This window comes from Lissotriton helveticus, chromosome 9 (assembly GCF_964261635.1).
Source record: "Lissotriton helveticus chromosome 9, aLisHel1.1, whole genome shotgun sequence".
NCBI lineage: Eukaryota > Metazoa > Chordata > Amphibia > Caudata > Salamandridae > Lissotriton > Lissotriton helveticus.
Window position 1 is genome coordinate 744,168,523 of NC_136070.1, and position 19,345 is coordinate 744,187,867.

The 19,345-nt window shown below is 44.9% G+C and overlaps 1 protein-coding gene across 2 annotated transcripts in view; it reads right to left on the reverse strand.

Annotated features, from left to right (window-relative positions):
- SCYL1 (SCY1 like pseudokinase 1) overlaps window positions 1–19,345 on the reverse strand; it is a 990,258-nt gene that overhangs the window by 117,867 nt on the left and 853,046 nt on the right. The window lies entirely within an intron of this gene.

The following is a 19,345-nucleotide window of genomic DNA, read 5'->3' on the forward strand; positions in this document are numbered from 1 at the left end:
CTACACTACAAATTCCAGAAGGTCATGGGGCTCACTAACAGGAAGAAGAACCCATGTGACACAGATCTGTCCTTCCCGATATAAGCTCCGCCTCTTCAGAAGGTAGGCGCTTGACAATCGTTAGAAGCCATGTAGCGGATGGTATTCCCCGCTGGAGGATTTTCGTCGGCAGCGCCGCAGAGACGCTGCCTTTCCCCATCGGATCTGTGCAAGGCCAGGGAGCACTCAGGTGCTCATTTCCAGATTCCCCGACTCCAGCGAGTGACAATTCCCCCGGCCTGGGAGACTCGGGTATTTTCCCCCCAGGAGAGGAAGACTGCGCACTGGAGCGCTCTCCTCTCAGATCTACCGAGTTTTGTTTTGTCAGCCAGAAGCAACCTCTAGTTTTCAAAGCGGTTCTAAGCGGGGTAGTACGCTTGTGTCGGGCTCCCACGCCCACCTTGGTTTAGTCCCGGTCGGGACTTGTATATTATTTACATTTGGGGGTGACTATTTGAAGATTCTAAATTCTGCCCTCAGACGTTTGGATGCGCGCTGTGAAGTATAACAGCAATATACATTATAAGCATTTATGTAACCTTCACCCTGTTGTTGTACGGTGTACGCACGCTGTGCACTTAGATTTTCAAGACTGGTCGGAAATCTTATACAAGGGTTCAAGAAGTCTAGTACCTAGATACAGTCTATACAGAAACTCCCAGCGAGTGTACATTTTCTATGCTATTGTGGTATTCCTGTTTGTTTGGATTCTATGAATTTTGCATTCTTCTTATTTTCTATATTACAGTGCTACCAGAGGGAGATAGGCGATCTTGACCAGACCTGTGAAGCAACAGTGGTTCTTTTATTGTTTTGTCCCCTTCCCATTTACCCCGGGTGCTCCCTTCCATAGTGTGGTCATTTACATTGTGGGGGTACTGTTCAGGATAAGAGGGAGGCCAATCTCCACGACATCGTTCCTGCTGGCTGCTACAGAAAGTTTAGTGGCGTTTTCCCTTACCTTGTGCTACTAACAAACCTGACACACGTGACAAGTAATGTAATTGCAATGAGGAATACTGTCTGCAAAGTAAGAAGACACAGCAAGCATTTATGCATGGGCTTGTAGGTCGTACACATGAGAAATATCGAGACCAAGTTAAGGGCTCACTGTGGCATCACAAGTGATATGGGAGAACCTTTAAGAAATGTCATTAAAAAAGTAATTTGAAGGACAGATGGTATGGCAAATGCAGAAAAGCAGCAAGGACTAACAAATTACATTTTACAGTGCCCACTCTACGGTCTTTCTAGGCTAAAGACAAAACAAATGAAAGGACATCTGACGGGTAACAAATTTGTCCCAGCGCCCGGCATACATTTATTGTGCAGAAAATGGCATTTGGTGAAAAGGATGACATCCACTACTTCAAGCAGCAAACAAAACGCAGTCAAATGCTGCTGATTGATCTCCACCCTTGGAATTGTAGACTACGTAGATTAGAGGGGGAAAAAGCAGCTCCATTGTTAAGACAAGCAGTTTTCCCGCAGTAGCAGCCTCGCCAGGTTTGTAGATACTCATGCTCAGGAGTTTCAGATATCACACTCTCCTGGCCCAATCGGGGCACCAGGAGGACTATGACACAGTCATTCTTGATTTTCTTCCGATCTGGCAGCAAGAGCGGGAGTGAAAGGAAGGTATATGAGAGTCACTTTTTCCACTCTTGCTAGAATGGGTCCCGAGTGTTCTTGTGGAATATTGCAACATGTAAAATTGACAATGCATGTTTTTGACAGTGCCAAAAAGATCTATCTTGAACTCACTCCACTAGTGGAGGGCATCCTGCTCCACCATAGGATGTAAATGCCACTCGTGATCAGCTAAAAAAGGCCTGCTCAGATTGTCTGCCTGGACCCTGCCGGGTGGTTAGCGACCAGAGAGATAACCTTGCACACCTGCACCCTTTCAGAGGTGCAAAGCCTCCTGCCACAGGACCTAACACCGTACTCTGCCTTGCTTGTTGAAGTACCACATAGCAGATTGTGTTACCTGGTAGAACCTGCACCAGACTCACCTTGATGGGAGGCATGAAGGACTTGAGGGTAAGAAATAGTTCACAGCTCCAGAAGGTTTAAGTGGGGATGGCCTCCTCTACAAACAAGAATTCCCTGATGTCTACCTCCCCTAGGTGCTCCCCCCCCACATCCCAGCAATGATGCATCAGTTAGCATTGTCTGCTTCAGGTGGGGAAGTGGGACTGTCCTGCTGAAGGACAATCTGTGGTTGGTCAGCTACCACCGTAAATCTCGAACTGCTTCTCCAAGATGTGGATGGTATTAGAGGCAGAACCTACAAATTAATCCAGGAGTCCGCTTCAAACATCAGGATGATAGCCTATATGTCCTGGACTCGTTGCTGCAGAGGTAAAGCCATGAACTCCACAGTATTCAGGATTGCCTGGTGAATTACAGTTTCTAAGATGGAATCAGGTGGGACTTTGGCTTGTTTATGATGAAACACACCAATATCAAAAGATCTACTATCATCCTGGAGGTGGTCCATGACTAATTGCTGCGAGTCTGCCTTGCAGCAGTCAGTTGTCAAGGAAGGGGAATACAACAAATCCCAGCCTCTGAAGATGGGAAGTGACACTATCATGACTTTTGTGAACACCCGAGGGACACTGGTGAGGCCGAAAGGGAGCACAGTATACTAAAAACTTTCCTGGCCCACCTTAAACAGCATATAACACCTTTGAGACTGCAGTCTGGGTATATGAAAATAGGCGTCCTGGAAGTTCAAAGATATCATTCAGTCTTCAGGGTCCAGAGTAGATAGGATCTGGGTTAACAATCATCCTGAACCTGTCCTTTCATAGGAAGATGTTCAGGGGACGGAGAGCCCAGGATAGGCCTGTGACTGTCATCCTTTTTCAGGATGAGAAAATAGCTAAGATAATAAGCTCCCACCTTTTTCAGAGTCTGGTACCCTCTCTATGGCACCTTTGGAGACCAACAGTTGCAGCTTTTGTAGTAGGGTGCCAAATGAGACTCTAAAATCCTTTCTGGGGTAGAAGGCATACTGAGCAAGAAGGATCACAAATCTGGAAGACAGTGCAGGTTCCTACCTCCTACAGGGTGGACAAGCTAAAGTGATTTGTTGGCAGTTATGGCAGGGGATGAGGAGTTGGAAGACTAATGCCCCTGCTGGCCTGAACACTGTCTGCCAGATCTGTGCCCGGGTACCCCAAAAGAACAGAGCGGTCTGTTGTATCACAGGTTGGGTAATCAGTCTGTATGCCAATCTGATGACAGACCACACTGGTGCCTTAAGAGTATCTATGAGGGCAACATTAAATGGAAGTAAAATAAATAAATTAAAAATACATCTGGTATTTATAAAGCGCAAACTAATCTCTGCTAAGGGTCTCAAGGCACCGAGGGACATAGGTGGGATTAAGTGAGCTATTACCCAGAGTCACATAATGCTGAGCTGTCACCGGTGCCAGGGATCGAACCACAAGTCCCGCACTCCGGAGTCAGCCGCTCTGGCTGCTGCACCACACTTCTCCCTCAAGTAAGGGCTCAGAAGTTGCTGGCCCAAGTATCAACATGTCTGGTAACACATTTAAGTCTCAGTGGAGGGCAACTGTAACTCTATCACCTCAACTACCCTCGGAACAACCTTTGAGAATGAGACATTCTTCTCCGTTGGTGGCTCATGCGGTGAGTCAAGATCAGTCTCAGGAGACGTGTCAAGCCCACTAGTTTTGTAAATTGTGGTATAAGGAAACCTCAGTGTACTGAGGAGGCACCATTTGTGCCACCTCTCATCATTATTATCAATATGCTGGGGTGCACCCTCTTCTGGCACAGAGTCAGTATCCGAACAAAAAAAATAACCGAGCCTCTGCTGATAGCTGCAACATGGTAGAGGTTCAGGATTAGAGTCAGGCTACAAGACAACCAGTTGTACTTTTGTAATTTCATAGAGCAACATCAGTTGAGGTCGTGCAGATGTTATTTCGGGGTCCGACATGGACATCGGTTAATCCACCGCCATCGGCACTGGGTTTGGAGAGGCGGGAATCAGCGTGGATTGTGGGGCTGGGTTGGAAGTTTGCACTAGAGTCGGTAAGGAACACGTCATGAGTTCCTTGGGGACAGACGGTTCGAAGGAACGATTGGCCCCATGTAACCTGACAGGAGGCTCCTGCCAGTCCATGGGGCCCAAAGGCCCGCCAGGCTGAGCTGTAAGAGCACTGAATATTGGCAGCATTGCCTCTCTGAAGGCCTCAATCTGTTTCAGGGTTGGTGACGGTCTGGGAAACTCGGGGAGCATCAAAACTAGCTAAGTAGCCTGACAGAGTGCTAGTTACATCTTAATGCCCTTGCATGTTCTCCTTTGAGTCAGAGCAACGAAATGGGTTTGAGTCATCCGTCACTTTCTTATGCTTGTGCTTGGACTTGGTCATGGGTACGGCCCCTTGACTTGGACAGAGTCCAAGTCTGGGACTTGGAGGAGGAGCAAGCCATAGTTAAATCAGAACTTCTGCTAGTGCACGGTGACATACAGCCTTGCCACCTGGTCTCCAATCTTGTGGTGAATGAGGGCACACTTATCACCTGACTTAGGGTTATGCCCTATGCCAAGGCATGAAAACATACTTTTTTAGGATTCACAATTAATATTAGCTTATTGCTGTCACAGTGTGGCTTGAATCCTGTTGTTTTTGGTGCTACCATCATTCTCTAGCATTCTGTGAAAAGTTTGAATATCGTCAAATACCAAACCAAGTCAGAAGTGTAGCTTCGGATCAGTGACATAAGACACTGTAAGAAAGGAAAAGTCGTTAGCACAGGGGTGGTGCTTATATGAACCCTGCGGCTTAACGGAGTACTGCTTCAAAAAACGTTTGGATCCAGTCTCAGGCATATTTTAAGCTGAGGAATCGGTAGTTAGAACTATCCATCAGAATACTAGTGTTAGAAAAAGCTGAAGAGAAGACTAATAAATTATGGAGCAGAGTGCACATACACAAAGCAAATCTTATCACACTGTAACCATAATTACATCATTAAGAGAGTAGCTTGAACTGATAGCATTGTATTGCTTAGACTAAATCAACATGTACAAAGTTAGCAACACTCTTCACGATTGTCGCAAGAGTGTCCCCTAGAAACATTTCTAGAGCCACCAGCGATGCCATCCAGAATGTTAACCTTATATGGTCATACCAATCTACTTTTACAACCAGGTGAAGCCCTTAAAAGTGAGTCTACATTTTGGATGATGTGCTGAATGTTCTGGATAATGGTAAAGATAATGATTTGCTAGCGGTCTATTTAATCAATCAGTGTTCTTTGACATGGTTGACCAAGAGAACCTACTCTATTCACTCTCCACATCTATAGGATTTGGTAACCGGGTCCTCACCTGGCTTTTACTTTTCTTATCTAAAGAAATCCCTGTTAAGAAAAAAGAAAAAACTCCAGGTCTCCTGTCTTTTATGAGTGGGCATTCTGATGATTTGCTCATTGTCCACTCCTCATTTTAATAAGTAAATAGGGGGTACAGGGGTGAGGAGTTTACTTCAGCAATTTTATTTCAGTAAGGGTTTACTACCGTAATTTTTTTTTCACGTTATTGGAAGAGCCATCTTGCTTTCTATGACTTTTGAAACCCCAAACCATGTACCTACTAAAAAACCTTTTAGAAGACTACCTAGACCTCACAATCTATGATTCTCTGCTGCTGTGCTAAACTACTAACTTTGCTTCTGATTAGCTCGCGGACTAATGAGGAGGCACTTGGGCACCTAGCTTGCCAGTAGCCTCTAATTCCTTCTTATTCCAGCCTGATCCAGTTGCCGTCTTTTGATTAGAGTGACACAACCATTGCCCAGGTTTTTTCGCTCACCGTTTTTCCCGCCAACAGAAGACCCACCCACCCAAAGACCTACTTAATGTAGACCACAGCGTGACTGCATTAGTGGGCACCTGGGCACTTAGCTTGACCCTGACCTCCAGGTCCTGCTTTTTCCAGCCTGATCCAGTTGCCACCTTGTGACCAAGTGACACAGCTGTTGCCTGGGTTATCCCTCCCAACATAAGCCTTGTCCACTCTAGGACCTACTTAATGCAGGCCGAAGGGCAACTTAGGCACCTTGCTTGCCACTTGCCAGTGGCCTCCAGTTCCTGCTTGTTACCCATGGGTGGGTTAGCGCCTGGTGCCTAGACGTGTGAGCGAATAAGGCGGGGGTGTAGGTGCTTGTGACGGAACGTGGCAATTGCCGGTCTGGTATATGCGCTACAGGTGCTAGTACCTAGATGCGTAAAATCAATGTGCAAATTATCTCCAAGTAAGATGCTTACTCCTGTCTACAGAGGACAAAGCTCCATGGACTTCTGTCGGAGGGTCGGGACTTATTAGCACTCTGGAAGTGGAGAAAAGGGAGAAAAAAGGTAATGTCTAAAAAAGGAGGGGAGGTCACACGCTGCTAGCCAAGTAAGTAAGGAGGCCGGTCCCCGCTCGCGGTACAGCCGCCAGTCATGCTGCCTTTGGCCATAACTGAGCATGCAGCACTTTACCGCTAGCAGCGTGTGACCTCCCCTCCTTTTTAGACATTACCTTTTTTCTCCCTTGTAGATAATTTGCCAATGTGCGTGGTTGACAATTTTGCGTTTTTTTAACTTTATGTGTCTCTTGTTCGTCCTTTTTTCCCTTTACAGGTACAAACTGAGAGGAAATGCCTCTTACATATATAGCGCGTGCTTCACATACAGGGCACTGATAATCACATAGATCCCTGTAACACCCCCACACATAGGTCCTGAAGAAAGACCGTTTAAAAAAAAGGCCTGGCTGAAACGAGTCGACTACACTGGACGTGGGAGACCATAAGTCAACCCCTACACGTCCCAAGCCTTTGTTTTTAACCTCTGCCTGGGGCCCACCAATAAAGTAACCGTTAGGTAGCCCAAGGACAGAATTTTAAATCTCACGCAACACATCTGCACAGCACACTCACCATCCAAAAAACCCGCTCCGCAGTAATCTGGCGTCGCAGCACACCTGAGGCGCACTCGGTGCCTCGGGTGGGGCCCGATGATGAAGCATGCCACCAACTAGGTTGGTGGGTGAGGACCTTCATACTAAACCAAACGGTTTCCCATGTAGACACATAGCACACAGACATAGCTAGTTCTCTTTGATTAACCACCACCTCCTAAACAGCAACAAACCCAACTTTCTCTTCCTGACCAAAACATGGCTCTACCCAGCTTCCAACCCCGACATTGCTGTAGCCATCCTGCTCGCCTTCAAAATCATACAACAGGACTGAACACACAAACCAGGAGGAGGACTCATGATCATCTACAAAACACGATTGTCTGCCCCACTCCACAGACTCAGACACCAACCTCAAGGAACACCTTCACTTCAGAATACAAATGTACAACAAGGCCACCCTTAAGGGAGCTATCAACTACCATTCCCCGGATCCCCAAGAGGAAATCTGCAACCACATTTCAGACTTTATACCTCCCCACTCCATCAGATCAACCTAATACATCCTACTCAGGGACCTCAATTTCTACCTGGAAGAAACCACAGACCACAACTCCGCAGCGCTCCTTGACAGCCTCAGCAACCTCAGACCTGCCCTGTCCGTCCAAGGACAAACTCACACAGCAGGCCACACCCTAGACCCTATATTCTCCTCCAACAGGATCACCACCACCCACATGACCCCGCTCACATAGTCTGACCACTACATTATACAGTTCAAGATATCAACCCAACAACCCACCCCACCAAAAAAACCTGAAGCAGCATCAAGACATTAGGGCAAAATATATGAAGAAAACTGGACCAAGACCCTAAAGGAACACCCACCCAATCACGCTGGGTTCCTTGATGTTGACACCAAGCTCTTCAATAAATGGCTCACCGACTGTGCCAACTGCACCACTCCCACCAGAACAAGACCTACATAAACAACACAGCTGGTACACGAACGACCTAAGGGAGTCCAAGCGCTGCTGCATACAACATGAGAGAAAATGGAGACTCGACAGAAACATTACCAAACTATCCACATACAAAGCAGCCCTCATCCTGTACCACCAACAACTAAGAGAGGCAAAGAAAAAGGCCCTAACTCTCAGACTCAAAGCCAGCTCCAACAACGGCAATGAACTCTTCACCATCCTAGAGGAGTTCTCCAATCACAAAGCAGCCAACAACGACAAAATCCCATCCCAAAGACTTTGCAACCACCTCTCAAACTTCTTTGAACAGAAGATTACCAAAATCTACGACACATTCGTCCCAAGGCAAACACCCTGACCAGTCAACACCTGCTTCATCACCCAACAGCAGCTAAGCAACTGGAAGTCCCTCTATATGAAACTACCTCCTTGATGAATACCATCCACTCAGGACCCATGCCCCCACTTCTTATACAACCTTGGAAGAACCATCATCTCCCCCCGCTATCATCACACCTCCATAACCACCGCCACCTTCCCATCTCACTGGAGAAATGCGGGGCCAATGCCCTATGGAAGAAACCAAAAGGGGACCCCAACACCCTCAGCAGCTACAGACCCATCTTGCTCCTGCCTTTTCCATCTAAAGTCATGAAGAAAGTCATCAATACCCAACTCGCACACTACTAAGAGCTCCTAGACGGCTCTCAATCAGGTTTTCTAAACACCGTCAGCACAGAAACAGCCATCATTGTGGTAACCGATTTCATCAGAATCATACTCGAAAGGGGAGAATTGCCGCACTCATTCTCCTCGACCTCTAGACAGCTTTTGAAACAGTCTCCCATCAGTCACAAATCAGAAAGCTTCAGTACTTGGGTATCTGTGGATCGGCCGTCAAGTGGTTATCATTCTTCAAGTTATCAATGGGAAAGGATCACTAGTCCTGCATAACCAGGGTATGCAGGTTGGTTCGTTGTGTCTCACAAAGTTAAAAGACCCTCATGCACGCGTTTTTGGTGGATCTTGGTAGCGGTATATGTTGTCTCCCCGCTTTTAAACACATGTGTGCATAATCCTTGGGTCAGTTTTTATGCAACCTCCACCTGGAGGATTTACCCATGGTTAAAACAGTAGTGATCGTGGATAGGTGACGTGGTGGAAAATTAAAATACCTGTACAGCCAGGTATATAATTTTATTAGGTCTGGATTCGGGTAATTCTAAATAGTAATAGGACGTGTTGCTCTGGAATATTAAGGAATTCAAGCACACTAATAAGTGAGTCTTAAAAGGTGGTCGACATGTTTCAGCCTGGGTGCCTATGTAGGTCGGTAGGCTTTCTTCAGGACCAGTGCAAGGTGTTAAGGAGAAGTGAAAAAATATATAAAAAAATGACCTGTTTTAGGTAGTCCACGGTAACATTGTACCTGGTAAAGTGTTGTTAAAATCTAGATTGCGACGTAAACATTATCGGCGCCATCTTGTCCCCTTTTAGGCTCATATGTGCGCGTAAGTAGCAGCCATTTTTGAATGCCATGGCCTCTCTGCCCACTGCCGATAGCCAGCGTCTCTCTCTCTCTCTCTCCCTGACCCCGCAAGCTTCCCCCGCGCGCTGACAGCCCACGCTCTCACATGCTTGGGCCATAAACCACCCCTTCAGCGCGGCCCTGCCTCGGAGCCACATCCCGTACCCGGCTAACACCTCCCTCCGTCCCTTTGATGATCACACATCCTTTGATGAACCCCCTTCCTCTGTGCCCGATTGTCCGGCCCGATCCCAGGCCATCACCTAGCCCTGCGGATGCAGTTTATTGCCCCTTACAGTAGGAAGCTGTCCCTCTTCAAAGAATCTATGACTGATCAAAGCCCCCACCCCATGAGATCCGATCAGCCACACACATTCCGGGAACCGGCGGAATATCCAGCTGCGCGATAGTCATCACCTACTGAGATCGGGGTGGGGACCTTTCACTGTAAATATGTGTGGGAACGGGGTTTGGAAGCGGGGATTCCGGGGATGCCTTTCCGTACTTCAAAGTATTGACAAGAACATGTTTCATACAATAAAGCCATAAACCTGTGTATAAGAGGCCAGGCCTCAGAGATGCGGTAAGAGCACCTCGAGAAGATACCCTGTTGTCTGATTTGACGTGTTCTGCTCCGTCGGAATAAACTCCTGTTTCCTGCCTTCCTGTCTCTAGCGCCTGCCTCTTTGTTTGGTAATATTGAATGGTATGAGAGGCGGCTAACGCCGGGCAAACACTGAAGGTTCTTGGTCGACATCGGCCCTACCTTTCAACAGTGTGGTTGTGCACTTCTTCGGGTTGGGGGCAGGGGATGAGTGCCTCTCTGGGGCGTGACTCTTCCTATGCAGCTAGTGCTGTCGCTGCCTCTTCACACCCAGATCTCAATGAGTTAGACTCCCCCCTCTACACCTCAGAACCCAGGAAGCTCCTCAGCAGCATGGTCCCTCAAGGATCATTGCACAGCCCAACATTCTTGAACGCCTACATGTAGCCCCTTGCGGACATCGCCAGACCCCACCGCATCAACATAGTATCCTAGTCTGACAACATACAGCTCACCCACTTCCTTCCGAACTCAACCAGCACCTCCCAAAGCAAACTGTCAACTGCATGAGCAACATTGCAGTTTGGATGAAAAACAACTGCCTCCAGCTGAACACAGACAAGACCGAAGTCCTAATCTTTAGCAACAACCACTCCCCCTGGCATGCCTTTAGGTGGCTATGCAAACTCACCCCCCAACCCCCCGTGTACCATTCCAAGATTCTCTGGATCATCTTGGACACCAACCTATCCATGAGAAGGCAGAACAATGGCATCTCCTCATCATGCTTCCACATCCTGCTAATCCAACCCTAGATTTTCAAGTGGATCCCACTGAACACCATACGAACAGTCACACAGGCTCTTATCACAAGTAGACTTGATTACAGAAACGCCTTTTATATCAAAATACCTGGCCATGCCCCACGCTGACTCCGAACCACCCAGAATGCCACTGCCAGACTCATCCTGAACATCCTGTGAAATACCCACTTCCCTCCAAACCTCAACAATCTCCACTAGTTACCAGTCCAGGAAAAATACAAGTTCAAGCTACTCACCCACGCCTACAAGCTCTCCACAACACCGGTCACGCTTACCTAATCACTGCCTCAATTTCTACCAACCCTCCAGACACCTTTGATCTGCGTCCCTGGCTACAGCACACCTCCCTCGCATCAAGAAGACCAAAAGCGGAGTATGCTCCTTCACCTACCTCGCAGCCAAGACCTGGAACAACCTGCCAAAACACCCTAGAACCTCCCCCTCCCTCATGGACTTCTGAAGGAACATCAAGACATGGCTCTTCCAGATGAAAAAGGCATGAGCTCCTCCATTCCCCCTCAGGCCTGCCCTACTGAGTGCCTGCATACCATCACAGGTAATTAGCCGCGCTCTACAAATTCACATAACAGACTTGAAAAGCACAAAATGTGTGGCAGAAGTCATATTATGAAGCTGGAAAGACTTCTTGCTTAATTTAATAAACTAGCTGTAAGAAAGTTATCATATATGCAAAAGTTGACATCATAGTAAATCAGAACTCTATTCAACTAATCGTTGATCCTACTTCTGCATTCATTAGGCCCAACTGCTTCTCTAGCACTCAACCTCAATCTCAAAGTATTTGCAATCTGGGTTCATCTTATTTCATTCTGAAAAATCAAAGGTATTTATGGAAACATTTCGACCTTGCATTCCTTAGTAGAGCATTGTGATACCAACTTGGCGACACCCTGGTCTGGCCTCCTTTGGTAGCTTTTTGTACTATTTGTGTTGAAGAAACTTCGGATCTTCTTAAAGTTAGATCGAGGTCACCACTGCCCAAAGAGTATTTTCCACAGGATACCACCTAGTAATAAAACTAGTTAATATCAGCTTGTGCCTCGGGTGAGGTGATGCCTGGAAAATCAGAATAGTATGCTCTCTTCCCTATTTAAAAATAATTATTTAGATTCATCTGATCAAGAAATCTATCAGTGTTTTAACTTCAAGTAGTTCGGAGTATGAAGCAGGAGAAACTTGAGTTCATGAAATATCATGATCAACCAATGCTCTTGATGCTTGTACGCAATTTAGAAAACGTTGGAAAGATATGACACTAGGTGCTGGGTATTAGAAAATCCCATGTGGCTAGTCCCTTACTAAGAGATAGAAAATTACGAAAGATGGTGATAAAAAAATTCTGAGATTTACAAGCTTCGAAGTCACCAAAGTACCGTAGAAAAGTCAGCTGGAGAAAAAAAAAGTGGGAGACAGAAATGGGGCGAACGCTTCTGAGAAAGAAGGGGAGCACATAATTCAGCTAAAACCATGACTAAACTGGTAATAAATTAGTATTTCATGCCTGCCAAGTTACATGCTTGTGATAAACACCAATTAGAGAAGATTTGGCAAGGTTGGAGGGACATAACCAGCTTGACGCATCTTATATAGCGTGGTCAGAATTTGAAAAACCTTCTGGTGTGAAGTGCTACATGCAACAGATAAAATGTTCCAGACCTTCTGTCAGAGATTCCCAACTTATACTGTAGGTGTACTTAATGATCAGTCACTCTCCCTATACTCATTAAGAGGCATACAAATGTGTCTTGCACAGTGGCAATAAATCAAGTCATTACATCGTTTTGGGGGATGATGAGGGTTTCAGTCATCAGGGAACAGCAGTTTCACATCTGTTATCTCTTAGTCATGGAGAAACTCAGCATGTTATTAAAATGAGAAGTAAAAGCCTTTGTATCAAATCTGTCAGATTTTTTGGAGCTATGGTATTTGAATTTAGGGAGCGCCAGTGCCTAAAGGTCACAACCATCCAATAGCAGATGTTACTGTTTAGAAGTGGGACCAGGGCTGGGTCTGAGTGTCTAATTAACAAAGGACATGTTTAACTATGTAAGACAGAAGAGCTTGGCTCTGAAATGGTGGGTAAGGGGGAAGGATGGAGGCTGGAAAGGGGACTTTTTGTTGAGACTAAGTTTAATTAGATTTTTTTGTTACTTTTTTCTTTATTACACACTATAGTACTTGTCGGCCAATGGATGTAGATCATGTCATATGTAACTACTGGAAAGTAACAAAAAGATGTGATCCATAGAGGAAGATGTAGTGAGGACAGGAGACCGTAGAGTTCAAAGTGAGTTATTTTAATTATAAAACCAAAGATCCCACAGACAATATGTCACAGTGCGTGCAAGCACCGCGCTGTACACCTCACATCTCTCACCAACTGTGAAAGTCCAACTGTCAAATCTAACGTGACTTGCGCGCCAACGGGCAGCGCGAGACAAAGACACAAGAGTGTCCACGCGCCAGGGAAGCGCGAGGACAAAACACTACATATCTCTTTACCTTGGAGAAAACACAAGGAAAGGAGAGAGGGAAGAAAGGGGGAGAAGAGCAGCGTACAATTATCTGAACCTTAAAGGAACTCGGATGTCCCTGAAACTTCTTCTAGGAAGAACAGGGGGTTTATTGGCAACATCACAAACTTTGCGATTCTGAACAGATACATGTATTTGATTCATATCAGAACTTTGTGCGGACCTCATGTCATCCAGATCCTTTCACAATTTTGTTCATATTCCACCAATTACGTCCCTTTATGCGAACAGCACTACGCCGGATTTTAACAATGCGGACCGGCTCACCGAACCTGGAATCACCTTTCCTGACAAACCCTTGCTTTTTTATTCTCACCATGTAACCCACAATAAATTTCCTTTCAGTAACATGTTTTCTGGTGTCGAAGTATGTTTTTTTGCTTGGTTTGAGTATCACAGACTTTTCTTCTAACCATGTGATCTAGTTCACTGGGGGGAGTCCTAGATTTGAACCATTTAGACATCCATGCTGGTCTGAACTCTGTGCTAGCGTTTCTCCCTTTGAGTAATTCAAAGGGGAACACGCCCGTGGTCGAGCGGGGGTAGTTCTGTAGAACCACTGCATGCTCCTGACTGCGTTGGGTATGTCCTTGTTGGGATTTTTGGCTCACCGTATACAGTCCCCAATTACTCTGTTAAGTCTCTCTACAAGCCCATTTGTTTGTGGGTAATAAAGAGAGTTTCTACAATGGGCGATGGCAGATTCTTTAAAAAATACTTCAACTTCACTAGAGATAAACTGTACACCATTGTCGGATACCACTATTTTTGGAAAAACCTCCCGCATGAAAACCTCTTTCATGAAATCAAGAATCTCTCTCGAGTCAACTTTGGATGCAAATTTGATCTCTGGCCATTTTGAATAATAATCGACCAGCACTATAGCATAATGGGATTGCTGAGGTAAGGTGTTGAAAGGACCTATGACATGGATACCTACTTTGTCCCAGGGATTGCTTGGGAGGGGAATGGGGGTGAGTGGAGGGTTGGCTGTCTGAAGAGATGTATCACTACTTGCACACATGGTGCAATCTTGGATAAGTGAGTCAATATCTCTGTCCATCTGAGGCCACCAAAAATATTCTCTTACTCTACGTTTGGTGAGCGTTGCACCTAGATGACCCTCATGTGCATTGGTGAGGAGCGTCTTTGTCATGTTAACAGGTGGTACAATTTTATCCAAACGGTATATGATGTCATCTTCTACAGACAATTATTCACTTATCTTACCAAAGGGTCGAACATCAACATTTAAACTCTTCTCTTTAGGCCACCCCTCAATTATGTATTTCTTTAAACTCTTTAGCACATCATCACTACGCATGGCATCCTACCAATCACTTTCATTAATAGCACCAACATGTTGTAATTCAAACTTGGCAATTATACAGTCTTCTTGATCTTCTTCGCTGTTGTTTTTGGTACCTTCAATAGACTTGTCTTGCACAGATGGCAATCGTGAGAGAGCATCAGCATGAACGTTCCTTCTACCAGCTATATGCCTGATCGCAAATTGAATTGGAGAAGTTTCGAAGCAAGGCGAGCTATACGTGGTGTTGTGTTGCAATGACTGGAGTTGTCTAAGATGGCCACCAATGGTTTATGGTCAGTTTGTAGTGTAAACTTTTTGCCCCAAAGATAACATTTGAACTTTTCAACAGCCCACCAACACGCAATTAGTTCTTTTTCAATTACCGAATAGTGTGTCTCAGTGGTTCTCAATACTCTTGACACAAACCCATTAGTGAGTTCTTGAGACCCTGACTGCTGTGTCAAGATAGCACCGAGGCCGTAACAGCTTGCTTCCACAGTTAAAGTACATTGCAGCGTGTGCTCAAAAGGTCTAAGCACCTTGACAGTGGTGAGCTGACTCTTGAGCCACTCAAATGAATTTTTGCACTCATCATCCCACACAAAGTTAGTTTGGTTTTTAAGCAGGTTGGAAATTGGGCGTACATATGTTGCATAATCGGGTATGAAACAAGAGTGAAATTCAGACAAACCTAGGAGCGATTTCACCCCAGTTTTGTCTTTGGGTGGGGAAACGTCTAAGATGGCTTGAACAAGACTAGCCCCCAGATTCATCAAAGTCCCGTTTTGCGAGTCCTTAATAGCGATTTTTAAGGAATCGCTATTAAAGACTCGCAAAATGGGATGCATGTAGAAATCGCAATATTTTTTGCTATTTCTACTGCTTCCTTATTTGCGATTCGGTAATTGCTATACGCAAATAAGGAATGGCTTTCCCATTCATTCCTATGGGCCTAAAGCCCCATAGGAATGAATGGGGATTCATTCCTTATTTGCGATTAGCAATTAGCAAATCGCAAATAAGGAAGCGATTTCAAGGGTGCCAGGGTGTCCAAAGGACACCATGTAGCACCCCTGAAATGGTAAGGTACACTGGTGTTGCGTACACACCTCCAAAGGACATGAGTGTGTGTGTAACATACAACTTAGAAAAATGCACTGAAGTGCATTTTTCTAAGTTTTCACTATTTACCACGTAGTTAGACTTCGCGGTAAATAGCGGCCCCAGATTGCGTATTCGCAATTTTAAAATGGTTCATGAATTGCATTTAAGGAATCTCAAATTGAGATTCCTTAAATGCAATTATTCGCAATTTAGCGATTTCTAAAGTTGCGATTTTTGCATTTGGGATGATGAATCCCAAATGCAAAATCAGCACTCGCAAAGGGCCAGATTCTCAGAATCTGGCCCTTTGCGAGCCGATTTCGGCTTCATGAATCTGGCTGTAGGTTTGGGGGTTACTCCTGCACTTGAGATAGTGTGCCCAAGGTACTCAATGGAATCTTTTGAAAATTCACATTTATCGCGTTTTGAAACCACCCCATAGGCTTGAAAACGTGACAGAACTTGATTGAGAGTTTCATCATGTGACGCTTGGTCAGTACCATGAATGAGCACATCACCTAGGAAGATGGCCACATTTTTTACATCTTTGAGCAGATTTACCATTAGCCGCTGAAAAACTGACACCGCTGATGCGAGTCCAAAGGGCATTCGACAGAATTGAAACATACCTGAGAGTGAGTTGAAGGCAGTGAGGTGGCGCAATTCCTTTTCGAGTTCCACCTGGTGATATGCTGAGGCCAGGTCGAGTTCTGAAAACACGTTAGCCCCAGTTACCATGGCTAGCATTTCTGCGATGTTAGGAAGAGGGTGCGAATCGATCCAAATTTCTTTGCTAAGACTACGCAAGTCAATGCAAATCCTGAGTTCATTGTTCTTTTTACGTACAATGACTAAGGGAGATTTCCAATCAGATCATTCAACTGGCTCGATTACACCCCTCTTACACATGGACATTAGTTCTTTCTCAAGATCTTCTCTGATGCTGGACGGTACACTTCTGAGTTTATGTTTGGTGGGTAGAGCACCTTCTCTAAATTCTATTCTATGCTTGAACCCTTTTATTTTGCCCAATTCACCCGAGAAGAGTTTAGGGAACCTGTTAGTAACTCTTCTACATGGGTGGAATCACGAATGGCTAGCACTTTTTCTTTTGCTCCGGGACACAACATCATGTCAAACAAACGTTGATGAAACCACCCAAGGATGTTCAAACCCTGTATGGCCACATATATTTTTCCTGCGATACGCCAACTCCTAAAATTCCATGATGTCCTCGAAATATCCTAAGAGAGCGATCTTGCGTCCCTCATAGGATACAGGAGCACGATCAGCTGGAAACAACTGTCTACCACTCTAATTGGCATTAAAGAGTGACTCTGAAAAAATGAGTCTACTAGGAAACAAAGTGTCTTATCACCTACTACTATGTTTGCATATGGGTCAACGCAATCTGACGGATCACCTGTCCTTATGTCGCTATCAGAGACAACAAGTACCATATCTTTTAGTTTAGCTAAGATATCTTCATTTTCATTTTCGCTTGTTTCTTTGATAATGTTAATTCTGGGATTCTCCTTTTTATGGCTCTGACAAACCTATCATAATGCCCAAAGACCTGCATGTTACGTGTCTTGCTGGACAAGGTATACCATTCCTAGAATGAGCAGTATACCTGCACCTGAAGCATATGTCAGTTCTCTTAAAAAAATGGTTCTGAGAGAAATCTCTATTCTTTTTTAAATTAGTGCATTCGGGTGCAGCGCCCTCTAGTGTCTTGTTTTCAAGTTCTTTTATTGAAACTTGCGAAGTCTCAATGCTTTTTGCAATCCTGATTAACTCTTCTAGAGAGGGGTTCTCAAGAGAAAGCAGTTGTTGTCTTATTGCTCTATCAGAACATTGGCTCATGAACTGATCTCTTACTAACTGCTCGCTAAAATTCTCAAACTCACAATCTGCTATCATTTTCCTAAGAGCTGTAATATATGCATCTACATCCTCACTACTTTTTTGCACTCGCTTGAAAAATGTGTGCCTTACACCACTACAATGCTTGGCTGTACATCGTATCTTTTTGCTAGTTTTCTGATGGTGGACTGATATTCGTCAATTTCTTCATTGTCTTCAGCCACAACTTCAGGCAGATGCTTGAGAGTAGACCTACCCTCGAAACATAATAAGTGTAATAGTAGAAACTTCTTCCTTTCGGTCTAAATCTGTGCGCTCCTATCGCACCCACATAAGTTTCAAAAGCATCAAATCATTGTCGCCATTTAATAGGCAGTTCACCTGCTGTGTCCAGAAAAGGTGGTGGTGGCTGAACGACTTGCATACTGAGAATAGAGTCAATACTTGGCAGAGAAACGAGCTTATAATTTAATAATTATGTATTTTTTAGATATCCTGAACACCAGTCGGTGTATACTTTTCTACACAACAAATTATGTCTTCATATTAAACATACATCTAGGACACTAAAGATACACTAAGTTTGATAACCGAGCAAAGATGCGAGTGAATACTAGAACGTGACTGAAAAAAAATATACATAAAATTATTATGGTGTGCGAGTCACCGTTGTACTGTGCTCACACCTATCTATTGTGTTATAAAAGAGAACACTAAGGAGAGCGAGACAGTAAATACAATAGCAAGATGAATGTTAATTTACAGGTGAGCGAGTCACCGCGATGCTGTGCTCACACAAAGCGGGCATCAAGAGAAAAGGCTCAGAGGTGCGTGAGTCACCGTGTGATGATGCTCACACTGTATTTTCTTTAAATGAGGCTAATCATAAAGTACCTGAACAGATGTAGATGACGAAGAAGACCGTCTTCACAGAATGATGCCAGAATGAAAAGAAGCATCAATCCTTCACTGTTGAAGAGAAAAGACAGGATGCACCGATTACTGTCTGGAAATGTATATTCTCTGCTTCCTTAAGTCGCGGTGTCAATTACGTTGAACTCCTGAAGTCGCTGTGAGTATTTGTGGGCGTGTGTAAACCTCCGTGCCTCTATTGCCTTCTTCCAGAAGCCGGTAACTTCGTCAGGCAGGAGAATTATAGATAATTGACTGGAGCGGAAGACACGCTTGCGTTTGGCAATGCAGGTTTTTTGTTCCCGATTTCTCCACACCAGTAAGCCCAAAGCAAGAGCTTAATTATGCTAAACTGGCTCAGAAAACCCGCTATAACTTCAAAGAATGCCGATCCCTTCGTGACGCTCCAGTGCCTTTCCAGTATACCGCTTGACGAAATGGCTATTATGTGAGATCTTCGCTTACCTCCCTCGTCCCCACGAAAAGATGTAGTGAGGACAGGAGACCGCAGAGTTCAAGGTGAGTTCTTTTAATTATATAGCGAAAGATCCCACAGACAATATGTCACAGATATGTGCTACCTCTCGTATAACTCATTAGATCTTGTGGTTATAGGATTTTCTTCCTATGCAAATGCTGCCCAATGTGGAAAAGTAGGTAAACGCCATGGTAAACAGCAGATTAATATGACATCCATGAACTTAGAATACAATTTAAATGGCCCAT